The sequence below is a fragment of the Notamacropus eugenii genome, chromosome 2 (genome assembly GCF_028372415.1).
Source record: "Notamacropus eugenii isolate mMacEug1 chromosome 2, mMacEug1.pri_v2, whole genome shotgun sequence".
Lineage (NCBI taxonomy): Eukaryota > Metazoa > Chordata > Mammalia > Diprotodontia > Macropodidae > Notamacropus > Notamacropus eugenii.
Window position 1 is genome coordinate 514,972,527 of NC_092873.1, and position 22,033 is coordinate 514,994,559.

The following is a 22,033-nucleotide window of genomic DNA, read 5'->3' on the forward strand; positions in this document are numbered from 1 at the left end:
GGACGAGGAAAATATATAGCCAGTAATGATAGCTTAGAATATGAATGAGATAAATTTACCCATAAAATGGAAAATGATAGATTAAAAATTGGAATTCAACAATATGTTGCTTTCAGGAAATGCTATAAAAGTGAGAAATATACATAAACATAAAAGTCAGGAGTAGGATTATGTAAAAAAAAAAGCAGAAATGGTAATCATGGTCTCAGACAAAGTTAAAGCTAAAATAGATTTAACCAAAAGAGAAAGATAGGAAAACTATACTATGTGTCAATCATATTATTCAATATTGTTTTAGACCATTTAAAATAATTAGTATAAAAAACCTGAGAGTGTACCTGCCAAAATAAGACATAGAAACTATAGGAATATAAACACAAAGTACCTTTTATACAAATAAAGTTAGATCTAAATAATTGAAGTAATATTTATTTTTCATGGGGAGATAAGGCCAAAATAATTTTTAAATGACCATTTTACCTAACTGATCTCTTTATGTAATGTCATCCCAATTAAATTACTAAAAAATTATCTTACTGAGTTAGAAAAAATAATAACAGTGTTCACTTGGAAGAGCAGAGAGTCAGGAACTTCAAGGAAACCTAGGGAAAAAGATGTGAAGGAACCAGACTCTGGAGTATCACACCTTAAAACACATTATAAGGTGAGAGCATTGTTGTTCAACCACTGTTGAAGAAAAATGGATAATTTTGATTATTTTAACTTAAAATTTTCTTGTATAAATAAAACCTATGCAGCCAAGAATAGAAGGAAAGCAGAAAAATAGGAAAACAGCTTTCACAGACAATTTCTGAGAAAGTGATGGGGTTGGAATACTGCTATGGTATAGGAAATGATGAGCTGGTTGACTTAGAAAAACATGGAAAGACAGACATACAAAGGAAGATGTTACTCACCTTCAGAGAAATAGACGTCAAATAGAAATAAGCATAGTGCTATCTGCTATATGTGTTTGTTTATATATATGTACACGTGTGTACATACATGTATATGTATGTATACACTTAATTCTAGCCTTCTTGGTGGGGGGAGATGGAGGGAAGGAGGAGAGAAGAAATAAAGTAAAGAGTGTCCAGCAGAGAAAACCTTCAAGGAAGCCAAGAAAAGCTGGGCGGCTTTGAAAACAATGTATGGTATTTATTATATAGGTTTTCTTGACATGGAAATTTATATCTTCAGATTGAATCCTTTCTTATGTTCTGCTTTGTTCATGACCATGTGTTTTTTTCTTATTTTGTATTTAAGTTTAAAATGAATTTTAAATGGTTAAATAAAAAGAAAGAAATATTGGTGAACATGAGACATATTGCTTATGTCCTCAAGGCTGTCTGGGATTCTGGGGGACTGCAAGGAAGTGGGAGCCTTACGGTGCCCTGGCCATAAGAACACCGTCCTCCTACCTTGTGCTTTTCCCACTTCCTATCTTTGGTCACATTATTTTCCTAGAATTCCCTTTCTACTCCAACTTAAAAAGTCCAACCCACTTTTCCAGCTCCATGCACAGATCCCATCTTCTCCATGAAAACTTTCCCTCCCAGAATAAAACTATATCATTTGCTTTTTGAAATATTGTATTCTAAGATTCCTTCTCATTTTCAGTAGAAGCTTTAAGATTTTGTGTGGTCTTGACTAATTCTTTAGTCCTTGAACTGCCACTTTCTAGATGTGTGCCATCTTTTCTTCTGTACTGGAACTCTGGATTTTGACCATGATATTCCTGGGATGTTTCTTTGGGATTTCAAGAGGTGATCAGTGACATTTTTCTTTTATCGCTTTATCTCCTGGTTCTAATAGATTTTTACAGTTTTCATTTATGAAATTGCAATATAGTATCAGACTTATTTTATCATAGGATACTATTTTTGTGTGTGTCTGATGTGGGGTGGAAGAGCAGGTCATAGAAAATGAGTAGTTTAAGGAACTTCGTGGTTAGGTTATCCCAGCTGGTCTCTGTCATGAATGCATTGGCTCCTGCTGTTTCCAGAGCCCCATGATGGGCTTACAACTATAGGGTTCCTATTGGGAAAAAGCCATAAAATACAGTAATAAGTAAAAAACCATAAAAACTTAAACTGTGAAAGGTGTAAACCCCAAAATGTGTCCTGTTAACAAACAGAACTTAGATACTGAGTCATAACTTAAGATACTATGACCTATGAAAGCCACAACAAGAATATCATAGGCATAACGTAGGCTTAACTCCCAAGCTCATTGCTAAGCAGAAAACCAAAAATATTCACCCATCAGTAGTGATGTACTCCCTGGCTCCTACTGCCTTTGTCTGTTGTCTCTAATTACCACAGGGATTTTGGGAATTCTTTGCAGGGATTCACTGATTGGTCTGACCACCGCTGCCTCAGACCAATATCTTGGCAGGGATCCATCATACCACCCCAAATGTAAGTACCCAATTTATTTAATGACTACCTATGATTAATCTGGAGCTCTTTGGTAAACAACACCACCCCTGCCCCAGATATCGGGGAGATGCAGGATTCCCTAGATGGGAGAGCTCAGACCTCAACAACCGTCCTGAGCTTTCTCAGGGAGCTCTCTCCTCTTACCCCCAGACATAGAGCCCTACAATCTACATGTAGCCCCTCTCTGGTTGTATAATTTGCCTGTGCTGGTACTGATGAATCCCCTTCCTGTAGCTTCCTAGGTGAGTCTTCATGTCCTTTAGGAATGAAGAAAACCACTGCAGTTTCCCACTGTATTTCTCGAGCGTTTTTTTAGCTTGGTGGGACTTCAGGTTTTTGCTGAAGTACTTGTGAATGAACTAGGCAGCTTGCCATAGTCCAATCAACATTGTTGTCTGGAAGCTGATGTTGCGTGTCTGGTGGCCTTTTCTCAGTCCTCATCCTTCCTGCCTTCCCACTATCATTTGATAGGGTTGATCCCATTCTCCTTCTGTGTACTCACCCCTCACTCATTTTTTGTGACATGGTTTTCTCCTGGTTTTCCTCCTACCTGTCTGAGTACAGTTTCTCTGCCCCCTTTGCTGGTTTTTCATCCATGTCACTTCTGCTAATCCTGGGAATCCCCCAAGGGTCTTTCTTGGGCCCTCCTGTCTCTAACCTCTAAGGGTGGAGAACTTGAGGCCTCAGAGCCATCCTCTAGGTCCTCAAGTGCAGCCCTTTGACTGAATGCAAACTTCACAGAACAAATTCCTTTAATTAAAGTTATCCCCTTAGTAAATCCCCTTAACAAAAATAAAAGAAAATCCTTTTATTAAGGTGATTTGTTCTGTGAAGTTTGGATTCAGTCAAAGGATCAAGCTTGAGGACCTATAGGGCCGTGGGTGGCCTTGAGGCTGCAAGTTCTCCACCCCTGTGTCACTTGATGATCTAATCAGTTCCCACGGGTTCTGTCTGTGTACATGGTTCCCAGACCTACATATCTAGACTAGACTCCCTCCTAAGCTCCAGTCTATTATCACCAAGTTGCTATTTGGACACCTCAAACTGGATGTCCTGCACACATCTTAAACTCAACATGTCCAAAATGGAGCTCATCATCTCCCCCACCCCCACCCTCCACACTTTCTAATTTCTCCATTACTGCTGAGGCACCACCAACCTCCCAGGCAACCAGGCTCACGAATCTCAGTGTCCCTAACCCTCACTCTCACTCACCCCACAGCTCCAATCCACCGCCAGATGTAGTCATTTTTCTCTTTGCGATAGCTCCCCACTAACACAACCACAACCCTGATTCAGTCCTTCAGTACTTGGATAACTACAATCTCCTGCCTCAAGTCTCTCCCCACTCCAGTCTATCCCCCACTCACAAGTCAAAGCATAGGCCTGATGATGCCATCTCGGCTTTGATGAACTCCACCAACCTCCTGGAAACGCCTTTGTTTGGCATTCAGATATCTATATAACCCAGTCCCTCCCTAATTCCCTGTGTTTTCCTTGGCCACAACATTGGATTTTCTGTCTCTGTGTCCTTGCACTGTTCTGAATTCCTTTCCTTTCACCTCCTCTTCTATTTGCCTGGCTTCCAGGACACTTGGCTCAAATAGTACTCACTCCAGGAGACCTTCCTCAGGCCCCCAAGAGGCTAATGCCTTCACTCGATCTATTGTGTGTGTAGGTAGATAGTCATTTACAAGTTGTACGCCCCTCCATTCCTCCCCATTAGGTTGTGAAGTCCTGAAAAGAAAGGAAAGTGTTTTTTGCATTTCTTTGTGTCTCCAGGGCATTACCTGGCACATATAGTGCTTAATAATTGCTTGTTGAATTGATATACCAAGAGTTTTGGCCAATGGTTTGGGCCTTAAGTAACTGAAATAGCATTTGTCCACGTGGAGATAGTAAAACGAAGTATTAAAAACAGGAGCCAGGTGGCAGAAAGGGCGGCCTCCCTGGGGTTCTGCTAAGAATCAAAGACAGGCCTTGTTTGTGGGAGTCTCTGATCAGCCCTTTGACTGCTGGGTGTGGGAGGGAGCTAAGCTCTCTTGAGAATTCTGTTTCCTTGTTATGAGGAGAGCTTTGAGGGTGAGAGTTTGGGAGAAGCCCAAATCCCAGCTGAATGGGGCTCAGAGGATCAGAGATGCAGAGCTAAAAGGGACTTAAGAACTTAAGGAGTCCAACTCATTCATTTTACAGATGAGGAAACTGAGGCATGGGGAAATGAAATGCTTTGGCCAGAGTCATAGTAAGGGCCTGAAGTGGAATTTGAACCCAAACAACGATGTCTTTTGGTCCTCTTCCATAATTTTTTATAGGAAGGCCCAGGGGGTGAAGAGCCCTGCCCAAGGTCATACAGATCATAAAAGGCTGGACTAGGATTTGAACTTAGGACTTCTGAGTACAAATAAAGCATCTGTCCACTGAAGGAGACAGTCTTTCAACTTTGACAATTTGTGTTCTCATAGTCCATGTTCTAAGGCCCCTCCCAGTCCTGACATCCCCTGTTCTAGATGCTCTAGAACATTTTATGTTCTAAGGTCTCTTCTAGTTCTAGCATCTGTATCTGATCATCTCATTCGTTGGATTGATGTTTAAGGAAACTCGGCCCAATCTTAAACCGCTAAAGCCATGGTTCCGTGGGAAAGAAGGCAGGAGTTCCCACTGCTCTGGGTGTCTCTAACCCTGGAAGCCCACAGGTCACCATTAGTGACAAATTTGGAGGCATCCACTTTTTCTCTATTCTTGGGGGGTCTTAAAATGTAGGCTCAATTTGCCATCTTCTTCCTCCCCTTCACTCGTTAATTTCTTGGGAAAAGGCTTGTATGACAATAGTCAGTCACTACTCATTTATTAAATGCTTCCTGTATGCCATATACTATGTTAAGCACAGGGGATATGAGAGGAGGAAAAAAGAGCAGTCCCCTGCCCTCCAGGATCTTACCATCAATAAGTAAACAAGCTAAGCCCTGGAATGAAGAGAGGGAAAAACCTTCCTCTGGGATTTTAGAGTATTCCCAGTCTGGGGGGCAGCCAGGGGAAATGCCTGAAGCTGTGAAACAGACTGTCTTGTTCAAGGACTAGCTAGAAGACCAGTGTCCCTGGATCCTCAAAGACATCACTGGGAGTAAGGTGTAAGAAGACTGGAGAGGCCAATCATGGAGGGCTTCCAATGCCCAGTAGAGGATATTCTATTTTGACCTGAATGTGATAGGGGGCCACTGGAGTTTGGTGAGTGGCAGGGACCATGGCTGAATGGAGGATGGATTGCAGTGGGGAGAGACTTGAGGCAGGCAAATCACCTGCAGCCATTGCAGTAGTCCAGATGAGAATTGATGAAGGGGGTGGCAGCATCAGAGGAGGAAGGGGGCATATTGGAGAGATGCTGCGGAGGTGAAACTGGCAGCCCTTGGCAACAGATTGGATGGAGGGGAGAGATAGTGGGGAGTTGAGGATGTCACCTAGTTCATAAACCTCAGGGACTGGAAGGATGGTGTTGCCCTCTATGGTAATGGGGAAGGTGGAGGGGGTAGGGGGAGCATGGGAGGGAAACATGTTGATGTCTACTGGACATTCAGTTCTAAGATATCTCCAAGGCAATTGGAGATGTGAAACTAGAGGTCAGCAGAGAGTTTGGGGCAGGACATGTAGACCCGCTGATCATCAGTAATATTAATGGTCATTAAATCCATGGGAGTTGATGACATCACCAAATGAAATAGTACAGAGGGAGAAGTAGTATAGGACAGAATCCTGGGGGCAGCTACAGTCAGAGGCATGAACTAGAGGAGGATCCAGCAGAAGAGACAGAGAAGGAGTGGTCAGAGAAGGAGGAGGAGGACAAGGAGAGCATGAAGAGAGTACGAGACAGAGGGACAGTGACAGAGACAGAGACAAAGAGACAGGGACACAGAGAGACAGAACAGAGAGGTGTCCTTAAACCTATGGAGAAGATAGAATCAAGGACAAGAAGGTGATGAGCAGTCAAAGGCTGCAGAGAAGGCAAGAGGAATGATGACTAGATTTGGCAGCTAAGAGATCATTAGTCACTTTGTAGAAAGCAGTGCTGGTGGAATGATGAAGTCAGAAACCCAGCTGTAAAGGGTTTAAGAAGAGAGAGAAGAGAAGGCAGAAGGACCTAGTATGGACAACCTTTTGAGGAGTTTAGCCACAAACAGCAGAAAAAATAAAGGACAATAGTTGTCAGGGATCGAGCGAGGGCTGTCTAGACTCAGAAAAGTGATGGAGAAAAGGCTAATAATTCGGATTAAATTTAAAAGGGTGTTGTCCATACATATATACATACATACACACATACATGTGTACATACTTATCTACCTAAATATATCTCCACTTGCTGGAGCGCTAGCTGGGGGAACAGAGAAGAGCGGGTCACAAGCACCAGTCTGAGCCCGACCAGGACTTTGAGGAGTTGAGACCAAGAAGGGGACCCTAGAGGGATTGGTGTTTATGTAATCACCCAGAATCACCCAGGAAGGAGGCACCCATATGGGAGACAACAAAGACCTACTTCTGGGAAAAGGCATTCTATGTTCCTCTACCACGTGGGTGGGAGCAGCCTCTTTCCACTGACTGTGTGGCAAAAGAACCTTCATCTTTACAACTGCCAGACTGGGGCAACATCGCTCTTTCTTTCTAGCTGCTTTTCATCCAGAGGTGAAGGTCATGTTCATCCACAGCATGGGCATCTTGTACTAAGCTGAGTCGGGGGGAAGGGCTCCCTCCCTCCCTCTCCCTTTTAAGCCCTGCAGCTCCAAACATCAGGCTTGGCATTTTGGTCTGTTTTGTTTGCCCTTTTCAGCCTGAGTTGTAAGCAGCGGAGTCCCTGACCCAGGAGTTCAAACTGGCAAAGTTGGAGCCAGGATTTCAAGCCAAACTTAGCTGCCAACCCAGCATGAAAGCCAGGATGGGAGGAGGGGAGCATCACGGAGAGGGGGAGAATTTCTGCCCTCTGGGTGTTGGGAGAGAAAGTTTGCATGCTTGTCCTTGCTATATTTTTGAGAAAAATATTTCTTTGTAAAAGCAAAACTGAGTTTTAATTGCTTAAATAGAACTGGGGCTCTGGCGCCCTTAAAATTGGGGCAATGCAATCAGCAAGGACTCAAGCCAATGGCAGAGACTGGGAACCAGAGAACCCTGAGGAAAGGGGGGAAATGTAACAGGTCTGCCTTCAGTCATTTAACGTCACTAAATCTGTTTCCTTATCTGTAAAACGAGAATAATCACAATGCCTCCCTCACAGGGTGGTTGTGGGGCTCAAATAAGATAATATTTATAGAATAGTTTGCAAACCTTAAAGTGCTGTAAAAATATGAGTTGTAATGAGTGGGTGCCAGGATAACAATGGGCATCTAGAGGGCGCCATAGTGCACAGAGCACCAGGCCCAAAGTCAGGAGGACTCAACTCCATGAGTTCAAATCCAGCCTCAGACCCTTCCTAGCTGGATGACCCTGGGCAAGTCATTAACCCTGTTTGCCTCAGTTTCCTCATCTGTAAAATGAGCTAGAGGAGAAAATAGCAAACCACTCCAGTATCTTTGCCAGAAAAACCCCAGATGGGATCACAGAGAGTCAGACATAACTGAAAAATGACTGAACAATGACAGCCACCGGACAACAATGTCTGTCAGTTGGTTATCCCTCATTCTTCCTACAGAAATCCCATGCTTCTGGTAGCTAGGTGGTATCACAAGACTGAAGGAAGATGGATGCAGTAACCCAGGGTGATAAATAGGCCTGAGCATCCCTACATAAAATGGATTGGGCTCCCCTCCTTTTTCTCATATATACAGATGGAGCCACCTTGAAACCTGATGGAAATTAAAGGCAATTAATCGTCCCAGGGAGAGAGAACATGCCTGAAGGTAGCAAAGACAGGCTCCAGACATGACCAGTACGGATAGCCAGAAGGACGTTCTATGGTCAAGGTCATACCAAAGGAAAAAAAAGTTAATACTAATCCAGTGCTCTGCATTTACGGAGAAGGAAATGGCAAACTATTCCAGTATCTTTGCCAAGGAAACCCCAAATGGGGTCACAGAGAGTCAGACATAAGAGAAAAAATGACTGAACCACCATTCTGTATTTAGGTACCACTCTGCCAGATATGGTGTTATTTAAAATCAGTTTAATAAACAAAATTCTGTCTTGGAAATCGAGAGCTGTCCAAACTGGCATGATCTCCCATGTTTTCCAACATGATTTTCTGCTCCAAGAAAATGTCAGGTGACATTTATGGAAACCTTGAAAAGGGAATGGATATACTAAAATACAACCTGTGTTAACATTCCAGAATTGAGCAACTATGTCTCTATACCATTGTTCCTGGACCACTCTCCCTGAGGAATCAATAGTCTTTCCCAGAGATCGATATCAAAGCATCTAAGCTGAGTTGGAGGTTGATGAGAGTGTTTCCTCTGAGTGGAAGAGGGCACTTCCCAAAGGGCGAATCCCAGTCTTTTGATCCATTCATTTCATGAAAAGCCTTTTTGTGCTCAACACATCATTCACCTTTCTAAAAAGCTTTTCCCAAGAGTCTGGAAACCACTTTAGAGAAAAATATGATTTCTTGACACTCCTAGAGAAATGGAAAAGGCTCCTTAAGAAGTGCTTTCACAGCCACCAGTGTTCACACATCCTAGTGGGCAGAGCAGTTCCAAGTTGGGGGCAGTTTCGAGAGAGAAGGAAGATGATCAGTTTAGAGTCGGGTAGCACTATAAGGTGTTGGAAAATGGCACCTTGGCCAAGGCAGAGTCTCAACCTAACACAGGTCCCTTTATGGCCACAGCTTGCTGGTCATGCTCACCAATCCTTCTGCTACATGGACTTCATTATGGGTCTAGATGAATGTTGGTATCTAAAGAGGGTCATCTACAGTTATCTGCAAAACCCACTGTCATGAAACACACACTTCCCCTGTCATAGCGGATGTGAGCCTCGGCCAGCTGTGTGGATGCAGGTGATACCAGCAAAGCCACACACAGCATTATTTCTACTTCCAGAGGTCAGAGGAACCTGGACGCTTAAAGCTGAAAGAGATCTTGGAAAGCAACAAGTCTAACCCTCTCGTTTGACAGCTGAAGAAACTGAGGACTAGATGAGTCAAGTGACTTGCCCTGGATCACAAAGCCAGTACGTAGCAGCGTTAAGATTACTACTCAGGTCCTCTGACTCCAAATCCAGAGTTCTTTCCACTTCAGTCTACATGTTTTCCTTTATCATTTTTACATCCGTATAAAGCAGAGGTTTTTAACCTGGAGGCGAGAAGCTCCTTAAAAAAATACTTTGAGAACTATTTCAATAGATTTGGTTTCCTTTGTAATCCTACATATTTTATTTTTGCATTAAATGACATGGTTCTGAGAAGGGGTTCCTAGGCTGATTTTCCTAGATGGCCAAAGGGATCCAGGACATACAGAAAGTTGAAGAAAGAACCTTGGAATTTGATGTTGAGGGCTGATGGTACACTAAGACTTGGACTCATCAAGGCATGCAACCAAACTGGATTGACTATGCCCCAATTCAAATTAGCAGTGACTACCCTGCCCCATTCCTTGCCCCACCCCCCAAAGGCAGGTGTGTTACTTTTACTCCACCCTCAGGGTTCTCTGGTACCCTGAGGGGAGTTGCAGCATCTAGTCTCTGCTGTATTGGCTCATGTTCCTTGCTGATTGTGTTGCCCCAATTTTAGGGACACGAGAACCCCAGTTTCATTTAAATATTTAAAAGTCAGATTTGATTTTTATTTCAGTCCTGTAGCTCCAAGAATCAGGCTTGAGGTTTGGATCTGTTTTGTTTATCGCACAGTGGGGTCCGCGGCCTGGAAGTTTGAACCAGGCAACCTTGGAACTAGGATTCCAAGGCAGATGGAGCTGTCAGCTCAGAGAGAGAGAGAGAGAGTGTGTGTGTGTGTGTGTGTGTGTGTGTGTGTGTGTGTGTGTGTGTGTGCGTGTGCGTGTATGTGTGTGCGTGTGTGTGTGCGTGTGCGTGTATGTGCGTGTGCGTGTATGTGTGTGTGTGTGCGTGTGCGTGTGCGTGTGTGTATTGGGGCAGGACTGATGCCCCTGAAGTGTTGGGGCAGAATGTTTATGTGTTTGTTCTTATTATACTTTTAAAGTAAATATTACATAATTACTGACGTAATGGAGAACATAGGTTGTTACCGAAATCACAGATTCTTTTCTATTTTTGGTCTTTTTGCTGTCCTCTATTCCATTTAATCCTTAAAGGGCTTTTGGATGATCTGCTTTGAGTCTGGATCTTCTCAATGCTCCATGAAGTTGCAGTGGTTCATATCTGAGGTGAACAGAACTATTTGTTCACCCCTCTCTCCCTGCCCCCACTTCCCAAAGGATCTTGGTCTTGGCAGGGTGCGGAAGATCTAAAGAATCCAATGGCTTGAGGGTTTTATGTTTCCTTATTTGTTTCTTTATTTCTTTACCTATTCATGAAAGCCTATGAGTCATTTGTGTCTCATGCCTTTTCTATGATGGCTGCAACAGAGTTTGTCACATATGCAACCACCATATCATGCATTGAGTGCCTATGTGGGAATGAGAAGTCTGTTACTCAATTTTGGGGGAAATCTAAACTTAAGATTTTTTTTAGAGATTTCTAAACCAAAGGAAAACACTTACCCTCTGGGGTTCATCTGTAGGATTGGAACCAGCTCTGTCTAATACTAGAGGCTTTTGGTGTCTCTGTGCCATGGGCCAGCCAACCCACACATGTTAGTAAACAGTGGTTAGGTGCAGAGACTGAGCTAGCTGGCTTTTTTCTGTAATAGTGAGTGCCATGGCTCGAGTGAGTCTTGATATTTAATTTTTTCTGTGACTACTTGGATGATTTTCTTCCTTTGACCTATATACTGGAGCATTTCTGGGAGTTTTGACTTTGTCGTTTCTTCTAAGAGATGACTGGTGGATTCTTTCTATTTTGACTTTGCCCTCTGATTCCATGAGGGCTGAGCAGTTTTAATCATGATGTTTTGAAGTATGGTGCTTAGTTTTTTTTTGTTTTTGTTTTTTGTTTTTTTTTATGGGTCAAGTTTTCAGGTAATCTGACGATTCTTAGATCAGTTCTCCTTTAGCCATTTTCCAGGCCAGTTGTTTTTGGGAACTGTAGCATATAGCCCATCTGAACTTGCAGGTTGGGTCTCCATGGCCTCATTGACTGCATCTCTTTCAAGGTGTGAGAAACAAAAGAAGGAATTCTGTTTCCACAGGAGGAGTGATAACAGGATGCAAGTCAGAGGTGACTGTTTCTAATTGGAACTGTGACCTAACAGAACCAGATTTGTGATTAAGTACGAGGTCAGACGCTTGTATGCATACTTAATAACCTGTTTAAGGAGGCACATATCAAGGAGAAGAACATGGAAGAGGTGGTCCAGGAAGCTGTATCTGGCCAATGGAGAACAAGGGGGGAGATTCAAACTGGGAACAGGGCATACACAGCCTTGCATCTGTCAGAGCCAGCATGCTCCATTAGGGAGTTACCCATTCACAAGGAATGCAAAACAAATGTAGAATCAAATAAGAGCTTCCCTGACTTGGCACGAGTATTGTTCTTTTTAGAGGGAGCACGCTTCTCGCAAAGTGTTTTAGGAGTAACCCTATAAGTTTGAGGGCTTTCTCATGTACCATAGTTGTGAGCACCTATCTGATGTGTTCCTCTAATTACAATCTACTCAGTTACAATTTGCCCAATATCAATCACCAATGGCTATCTGTCCAATAACAATTTAACCAGTTGCTATCTCCTCAATATCAATTAACCAGTTAATGTTAATTTGCTTTTACAAAGGTGTCTTTACTCAGGGAAGTTAGCAAGACCAGAAGTAACAAAAGCCCTCCAGAACCGGTGTACACTCTATCCTCCTTATATACCCACTTGGCCCCAGTGAGAATGGGATCGTGGTGACTCCCCCAAAGTCTTCCCAGGAAGTTCACTTCTAGGCATGGCTTAGCTGAAAATGAGCTGTTCCCTTGGTGACTGGAGACGTCATCTTACTGCCAAATGAATTCACTGACTGACTCCCCTGAACTTTACCAACACAGCTGCTGGAAAACCAAGTGAAAGAACTGCAAAGTACTGGGGATACAAACATAAGTGAAAAGAAAGCTTCCTTGCCCTCAGACAGCTTATATTCTAGTGGGGAAAGACAACACATAAAAGGGAAGATGAGAAATATGGGTGCAGAACGGTAGAGTCCAGAGAACAGGAATGACTGATGTGGGCCCTTTAATGTATTAGAGGTTCCAGGAAGAACTCACCAGTGGAATGAGGTACCCTCAGTAGTAGAGCCAAGTGGTACCTGAGGTATGGTGGCTTTAGGCTCCAGTTGCTCCACCTCTGGTGGTTCTTCCAATGTTTCAAAGCTCACAGCATAATAATCTGATCCGCTTAGCCTCTGATCCTCATTCACTTTAGACTGGGGAAGAATAAAAACAACAGAGAAAGAACAGCAGTGACAGGTGAGCATGGCCACATGACAGCCCAGGTGAGAAAAAGGAATTCTTTTCTGTCTTCCCTCCAGAACCATGTAGAGAAAAAGGCAGAGACAGGCATAGACAGAGGCAGAGGGAAGGAGGGGGAGAGGGAGAGGAAAAAGGAAATGGGGAAAATAGAGAGAAGGAGGGAGATTTCATCTGTTTGTCTATCTCTACAGCTATTGAAGTGGTTTTTCATCACCATGCGGTAAGCCAGCACAAAAGAGAGAACACCTCTGCTTGCTTTGAGAAAGGTGAGAAAGGTGAAAGTGAAGGAGCTGCCCCTCCATCTAACACTTCCAGACTCAAACCCATGGGGGCTGATACCCGGCAAAGCACGTGATGCATGCCCCCAGTTAGAGCAGATACCTTAAGTTTTTGAATAGTTTTTTAATTTTGTTCCAGTCCTTTTTGTTGTCTTCTACAGTCACAGAAGTCTGTCAGGTTCAATGGAATTTTCAAGGAGTATGTTATTGGAGTAAGAAACCTTGAAGTCCTTCATAGTCCTTCCTCTGAGGCTCTCATTTCCTTTCAGGTTCTTTCTTCCAAAGCAAGGGTTCTAAACATTTTCTGTCTTGGATCCCTTGAGCAGTCAGGTGTATCTATGGTAGTAGAGCAGATGGCAAGATGTCCAAGGTGGATGGAAAATGGCAAGGAGGAGGGAAACCCACTGCCTCCTGACCAGCCCTTGCTTCTCTGGGAAAGATCTTTCTCACTTACTAGATTCTCCTAATTTTCACCCTGCGTTTTTGGCTTTGCATTATCTTCCCAGGACTCCTAATTCAACTTTCAGTCTAGTTTGTTCCCCTGTAAAATCAGGATGTTGGGATAGATAACCTCCCTGGTCCCTTTCTGCTCAAAATGGATGAGCCTGTGACTTGCTTACAAACTCGAGTCTTCTTGACCTCAGGACCTCTCTGGACTACTCAAGCTGATTCTTCTCTTTGGTGAACAAACTCTAGAAAATGCATTGTGGTAATCTGCAGCGGAGTACCGAGGAGAAGAGGAGAATGAAGGAGATGGTGTCAGTTATGGGGACAACAGTTGCAGAAGGAGAAGACGGGTGATAAGTTCCCACAGCGCTATGAACCCCAAGGTTCCTGGCAGGTCCAGAGACTGAGGATGCCAAGAGGGCTAAGGCCATAAGCTTTATGGTAGCCATTAGCACAGTTGAGAAAGGATTGACGAGTAAACCTTCTAGGGTCTCCGGCCAAATTCTCTGAGGTTTGCTAGCAAACAAAAATTGGGAGGGGCCTTGGGTCTAGAGCTACCTCGGGTACCCCTTGAGTTCACCTCAAAATAGCTTTCGTTGGGTTTCTCACGATTAATGTACCTCTGACGCTATTGTAGGTTCTCAGCTGGTTCTCTCCTCTCCTCCCCAGTCCTCTCTAGGCTATATGAGAAACTTCTTCCATGAATGGCTTTTCAGGAGTCCATGAATTTGCACAGGGAAAAAGTGACATTTTTTTTCTCATTAGTCACTAGGTGAAATCTAGCATTTCTTTCAATTATGAATGTAGGCAGCAAGCCAATATTCTGAGAAGGGTGCCATGGGCTTCGCCAGGCTGATTGCCAAAAGTTTCTGGACCCACGAAAGGTTGAAGAACCCTTGTTCTCAGCCAACCTTAAAGGACTACTACTTTCATCATCACTGGATTGCCTATAAGTCATCTGTGAAAACCCTCCTGCTTATAGGGCAGAGTGCACACTCTCTGGGTCACGGACTCTCAAAACACTTCCAATTTCTTCAGGTGATCCTCACCCGGTATGATATAGTCCCTTCACCATACAAATAGCCCTTCTCTGGCTGCCCTTCAGCTTAATAACGAAACCTCTTCAAAGTGTCATGCAGTACTGGCAATGGTACTCCAAAGGGGGTACTCTCATGCCTTCATCCTAAAGACTGTCTCTTGGTACAGCCCAAGATAGCAGTGAGCCTCCTTTGCTTCACAAACCTCCTAGGGTACCTCATTTTAGCCTCAGATCCAGGGCTTTCTCCAGGGCCCTGGGGGGTGGGGACCTTTCTTATCAGATCTACCCTGATTGGCCCTGATCTTGCCTTCTGTCCAGACTCCCTGAGGCTCTACTTTTGTCTGTTCTTGCCTGCAGATTAGCTTCCTGAGCCTCTTAGGACTGCACCTTACCACCCACTGTGAGGTTGAAACTCAAGGAATGCCTTAACCAGTCTAATCAGCTCGCTACCACAATGGACCTCTCTCCAGCCAATGCTCTTCTGCCTGGACTCATTCCTCAATGCTTAGTGTACACTCGCTCCCTCCTACCCTCCCCATCCTAATGACCCCAAACCCCTGGGCTGTCATCCATGTTCCCCCTCAACCTGGTACCCTAAATGTGCCACATCTCCCTGCCCCTTCCGTCATGCCCTCTGGAATGCCTGCCCCAAGGTAAGAAACTTAACTTCACATTAAGCCTCCTTTCCCCCTCCTTCTATCTTCCAGCTATCCGAGACCCAGCTGCCTCCTCAGGACTCAGACTGTCTGGCCACCCTTTCCAGCACTGATTTGCCCTGTGACTCATTGTCCCATCCTCCCCTTACCCTTGGAGTCTCCAGTTGGACTTTTGCTTGTTCCCCATTCATTTGAGATTCATCCAATTAAAGTGTAGTTATCTATGGACCATCGAGACACTTGCCTTCCTGATGTCAAGGCCGAGCTCTGGGTCTCCTCCAACATACATACTGATACTCCCTCACATACGTTAATCTGCCAGCTCCTCTATCTATTCAATTGCCAAAGCATCTACTCCCCTACCCCACCTACACATAGAGTTAGCCAGCCCTCTTCATCTGGTTATTAACTGTCACCACTTCAATGTTCTTGGATCTCCAAAATGCCCTTATCTGATCAAAATCCTTCATCATTCCATCTATTTTACCAATCTCACTCTTTGTGCTCACTGGGCCTCTAAGCTCTCCATCCACAGTTCCTTCCCAGACTATTACCCCCAATTTTATGTTTCATAATGTTATCAGACTCTCTCTGGAGCAAGGCAGTCTCAGTGATCCTTGTATGAGCTGGGTAGTATCTAAGCCTAGCCTAGAATCTGCTTTCCCCAAGTCTGTGACTGGCCTCCAGAAACCAGTCAAAGCACCACCACTACCACCTTGACTATCCCTTTCCCTCAGACCCTGAGGAAGACCACCTAGGACCCTGAATCCAAGAGCCTGGAGAATAGTACTATCCCCCAAACCACCAAATGTGCATCCAGCCCAGCCCCTACAGCCAATAAATCACTGGGGTCAAGGGATCCATCTTCCTTGTGATCTGTTAATGTGGTAGCAGCACCAGTCCTGCTTCTAGCCCATACATTGCAGCCACTCTTTGGGGAAGTATCTCCTGTGTCCAGTAACTGCCAACCAATGTCCATGCACAGGGCAGGCAAATCACTCTCCCTGAAGCATCAGAGCACCTGGAGAAAGAGACAGGAGGGAGTATGTAACAGACATTTCAAATGACACCACCACCTTCTTGAGCACCATCTTCCTTTAGATCTTGGTGGAGACAACCCAGGATCCTGAACCCAAGAGTCTTGAGCATAGCAATGCTTGTTACATAACACTCTTAGCTGTTCTCCTGAGAGGCAAGCCCTGGGAAGAAGCAACCTGGCTGCCACAGGAGCAGACCCAGAACAGAAAGTCCTTGGCCCTGACAAAGGACTGTTTTCATCGGAAAAAACAGGATTTTTATCAGTGGAAATGACATTAAGGAGGAAGCGTGAGCATCTGCTTGGCTGCTGCACCCTAAATACCATGGGACTTTTCCATCTGACTTGCAGTCATCTCCCCATTGGACTATGAGCTCCCTGAGACCAGGGCCATCTGATTTTTCTATTTCTTTTGTGCTGTTTCTTCTCCCACCTAACTTCTCTTGCCAAAGCCAGGAGTGGATTTCAAGTGCATTCCCTTGCATGTAACTTTATATCCTGTGATTTTATGATCCAAAGAATAAATGCTTATTAAATTGGGTTCTTTTTAGTCATATTTACATAGCCATAAATTTTCCACTATTTTATTTGAACTTCACAACAATGTCATGAAGTTGGTGGTGTAATGTACTCCCAGGGAGTCCTTTGTCTTGAAAACACATGACATTCATAATTGGGCCCATTAAGTCACCACGAGAAAGTCTAGTCCATCTGGAATGTGGGCTCCACCATATGGCTAGGTACAGGGAATATAACAAGCCATAGATTAGACATTCCGTGGTACAGCAACAAGGCAGTTGTTGGGGATGTTGCCTTGTTCCTCTTGTGAATGAGTGCATCTTGGTATCTGTCCACCACAAAGACATCTCCACCTTTGTACATTTTTACAAGAATAACTATAGCACATGTTTACATGCAGCTTTGAGATTTGTAAACACACTTTCTTCATGACTATACAATGTGGCAGATAGATAGGCTGACCCTGAAAGCATAAAAGACAGAGGCAATTGGTGAGGAAGCCAGGGCCGATAATAATGAATGAACGGACCATCCATGAGTTCCCTCTTCTCACCAATGGGATGCTTCATGAAACCTTAACATTGGCCATTATTTCTCTTCTCCTTTGCTTCAGTCTCTGGAAAAAACATGGCCCTTGTCCTTGCCACATCCCATCCTTCCATCTGAGTCTTTATCTCATCTCCTCCTGCCTCCTCCAGGAGTTTTCTCCTCCAATCAGCCATTCTTTCTATGATCTCAAAACTCTCCTTATCGTTGTCTACAGTAATGCTTAGTCCTCCTCCACCTTTGTTTTTCCTTCATTTTCTTTTTGGTTACACTTTAAGTTCCGAATTGTGTCCCATCATCCCTCCCCACTCCCCACTAGAGATGGCCACCATCTGACGTAAATACATAAATATATGTAAAACCATACTATGAGTACTTTTATTTAACAGTTCTTTCTCTGGAAGTGGATAGCACCTTCTTTCATAGGTCCTTTGTGCGTGTGTGTGCGTTCATCCTTCGTTGCTGAAGAAGACCACGCCATCAGAGAAACGATGACATGACTTGCACTTGACTTTGTTCTGAGTGAGGGAGGGCTGTGCAGGTCACCAGCCTCACCTCTCCTCCAGAGCCATCTGGATCCAGTGACCAGATATTCATTAGGATGGCTGGAGATGACCCAGGATGAGGCAATTGGGATTAAGTGACTTGCCCAAGGTCACCCAGCTAGTGCGTGTCAAGTGTCTGAGGTGAGATTTGAACTCAGGTCCTCCTGACTCCTGCGCTGGTGCTCTATCCACTGCACCACCTAGCTGCCCCTGTAGGTCCTTTAGAGTTGATCTGAGTATTTATATTACTCAGAATAACTTGATTGTTCAAAATTATTCTTTAAACAATATTGCTGTTATTGTATACAATGTTCTCTTGGTTTTGCTCGCTTCATTTTCATACAAGTATTTTCATGTTTTCTAAAATCAACCAGCTCATCATTTCTTACAGCACAAAAGTATTCCACCACCATCATATACCACAACTTGCCAACTCATTCCCTGATTGATGGGCATCCACCTCAGTTTCCAGTTCTTTGTTCTCTTCCATCTTTAAAGGACCTTTAGTAGACCATACTGTTTCTTCTGTATCATTCTATATATCTCTCTACTCTTTTTTCTTATCTCTCTTTTCACCCCTTTGCAGCCTGGCTTCTACCATTGACACTAAACTGAAATCACTCTCTCTGGAATTACCTGAAATCCCTTCATTGCTACATCTGGGGGTCTTTCTTCAGTACCCATTCTTCTGACCGTTTCTGTGGCATCTAACACAGAAGTGTCAGGCTCCTGACTAATCTCTCCTCACCAGATTTTTGTGATATTATTTTCTTGTTTTCCTCTTTCCAATCTACTTGCCAAAATAATCTTGCCCAAACACAGTTTGAATAATCACTCATCTGCTCAAGAAGCTGTGCTGACTCCCTGATGCCTTTGGGGTAAAATATAAACTCCTCAGCTTGGCATTTGAAGCCTGTCTCAATCAGATCGCAGCCTACCTCCCTAGTCTTCTTTCACATTCCTCCCCATCACACACTCTATGTTTCAGTCGAATTGGTCAACTAGCCATTTCCTGTACAAGATGCTTCCATGTCCCCGTTCTTTGACTTTACTTGGGCTGTCCCTCATGCCTGGAATGCTCCCCCACCTCACTTGTGCCTCGTGGAATCCTGGTCTTCCAAGGCTCAGCTCATGGATCACTTTCCCACACTTTCACAAGGAAAGTAATATGGTAGTTGTCAGTTGGCCATGCAGAGAACTCCCTCTGCTGGGAAATAGCTAGTATGACATCACTGTGGGTTGACAGCATGAAGCCAATGTTCTGTTCTCTGGAGGCCTCTGGGTGACTGCACTTATCCCCTCTGTGATTTTTCCATAGGCTACAGGGAAGTTTGGTGTCCAAACATCTGACCTCCCAGGCTCCAAAGGCACCTTGCCAGAGCTATAACTGGCACGAGAGGATAGGGACTTTGTCCCAGGGTACAGACATCCAGGAGGGTCACGTGATCTTTCTCCCCATAGGGGAGCATCACTTTTGTACTCTCCCTCCCAAGCTCTAGGGGCATGTGGGATGGTTATCTGGGGGAACCTCCCCAATTTTATTATATGTCCCTGCCTGAATTGGCCCCAAGCGCTAGAATTCCTAGTGAGAGCTTTGCACCTTGGAAATATGATTTCAGATCCTGGTTCCTACACTAACTACCCCAGTGTGACCCTGGGAAAGTCGGGTAATCTCTTCAAATGCAGTTTCTCATCTGAAACAACGGAAGCAGTAATACCTATCCTATCTCCTTCACAGTACTAGTGTGAGGAAAGTGTTTTTTGGGAGGCAATGGGCTGTGGACAGAGCGCTGGGCTTGGGTCCTCCAGACATAGATTTGCATCACACTTCCTAGGCTTATTTACCAAGAACCTCTCCCAGTCTCCCTTGCATTTGAAGAGGAAGGCTGAGGAGAGGTTCCTGGCCTCGCTTCCTAACCAAGAGAGACAATGCTTTTACACCTTGGGACTGGGAACATGGGGCTCTTGTTTTCCTGTCAGTAAGAATTAGTTAACTGGTTGTTATTGTTCTAATTAAGTATGTGAGCAGACTGTACTGTAAAGGAAAAAAAAACACTCTTAGATGGTATATTGCTTGAGTACAGGTCACTGTCTTGACTTTTTGACGTGATAGTAGATAGCACCTGTGATTTCATTCGTAGACGAAACTTCCAAACTTGAAACTTCCTCCATCAATACAGAACAGCAGCTTTTCCGCAGTTATTGTCTTAGAGGTGCATCGAGCATCAAGACACTGAGAGATCTGGCCAGAGTCAGACAGTCTGGGTCATAGGCAGGATTCGAACACAGGCATCCTGGCTCCACCATCAGTGCTCTGTCCTCATCTCCCTCGCCATTGCTGCCTTCCATGGTAATAGGGAGGCTATCATGGGATTGTAAACTCCTTGAGGGCAGCCACTAGCTTTTGCCTCTTTTTGTATTCCAGTGCTTAGTTCCTTGCCCTGACTCATAGCAGGCACCTAACAAATGTTTACTGATTGGTTAATATCCTTATATCATCAATCAATCAACTGACATCAATGAAATGCCTACTGTGTGCACTGCGAATGCAAAGACAAAAATTAAGACTGCCTCTACCCTTGAGGGGCAAACATTAACAAACACTAACCTATTTTATTTTAACTCTACTTATAGCTTTTATTATTTTTGTCATTTTTATTTTTAAAAAATTCTTCTCCTTTCCCATACCCACAAAGTCATCTTCTACTATGAGGAATCCAAAAGGGGGAAAACAGTTCAGTAAAATTAAACAGGAAATCAATGAAGTCCCACAGTATTCATCGTGTTCCACTCCTATCTCTCCCCTTCCCCTTTTTGAATAAAAGAGGAGAAAGTGGATTTTCTCAGCTTTTCTTTGAGGTCAGCTTTGATCATTACAACAGCACACTTCAACTTTAGGTTTGCTGTTTTTCTTTATCCTGTGACTGGTTTCCTGTTCCTCCTTACTCCACTCTGCATCAATTCTTATGAGACTTCCTATAAGACTCCTTTAAATACATCACACTTATAGTATTTCATTTTTTTCCTCCAGTTAAGATGTCAAGAAAATTGTTAACATTCATTTTTACACGATTTTGAGTTCCAAATTTTTCTCCCTCCCTCCCCTCTTTTGAAAATGGTAGGCAGTTTAATATGCACTCATAGATTCTCATGGCAAATAATTCTACTTATGAGCCATAACTCTACATCCTAAACTTTTAGGCATTTGATGTGTGTTCCTCAGATTGGGTTGGCACATACAATCATTTTGAAGGATGTGATAAAGCCCATTATTCTGAGACTCTCTGTTTTTCTTTAGTATAATCTCAGCTCAGAACGTGTTTTTTTAAAATGCTTACAGAAGACATATTCAGTTCACAAATATTCAATTTCCCATCCCTTTACAAGGGCAAGAAATTTGAGTTTGGATTTTCAAAGTGACCTATATTTTGTAAATTTTTGTCAAGTCGTTTTTTCAGTCGTGTCTACCTCTTCTTGACTCCATTTGGGGCTTTCTTGGCAGAGATCCTGCAGGGGTTTGCCATTTCCTTCTCCAGCTCATTTTACAGATAGGAAACAGAGTCCAACAGGGTGAAGTGACTTGCCCAGGGTCACACAGCTAGTAAATATCTGAGGCCAGATTTGAACTCAGGAAGATGAATCTTTCTGACTCCAGGACAGATGCTCTGTGTACTATGGTGTCCCCTAGCACTGGTTTTGCAACTTTACCTTCTAACTTGGTTTTTATATACACGATAAGGTTAAGAAATGCCACTGTGGTGTGTGAAGGACAGGAAAGCATACAATCCTTGAGTAAGGCAGGGAAGAGTTTCTTCAGCTATGCAAAGGGCTGACTTTCCCATTGCTTCTTGCTCAGGACGCTGTGTCTCTTGAGTATGACTTTTGCTTGGGCAGTCCCCTATGCCTAGAATGCCCTCCCTCCTCACCGCTGCCTCCTGGCTTCCTTTAGGACCCAGCTCAAATCCCACTTTTTTCAGGAGCTCTCTCTTGGTTCCCACCCATCCATTCACTGCTAGCACTGAGATGGCCCTTC

At 43.9% G+C, this 22,033-nt stretch overlaps 2 long non-coding RNA genes across 2 annotated transcripts; one reads left to right on the top strand and one right to left on the bottom strand.

Moving 5' to 3' along the window:
* Positions 1-1,134: 1,134 nt before the first annotated feature.
* Positions 1,135-12,859, bottom strand: LOC140530198 (uncharacterized). The gene is made up of 2 exons (XR_011975842.1): positions 12,731-12,859; positions 1,135-2,037 (listed from the first exon to the last, which is right to left on the bottom strand). It is a non-coding gene; the product is annotated as an uncharacterized lncRNA (long non-coding RNA).
* A 13-nt stretch (positions 12,860-12,872) lies between these two features.
* On the top strand, positions 12,873-16,930 carry LOC140530197 (uncharacterized). The gene is made up of 5 exons (XR_011975841.1): positions 12,873-12,957; positions 13,126-13,200; positions 14,467-14,711; positions 15,056-15,208; positions 15,406-16,930. It is a non-coding gene; the product is annotated as an uncharacterized lncRNA (long non-coding RNA).
* The last annotated feature ends 5,103 nt before the right edge of the window (positions 16,931-22,033 follow it).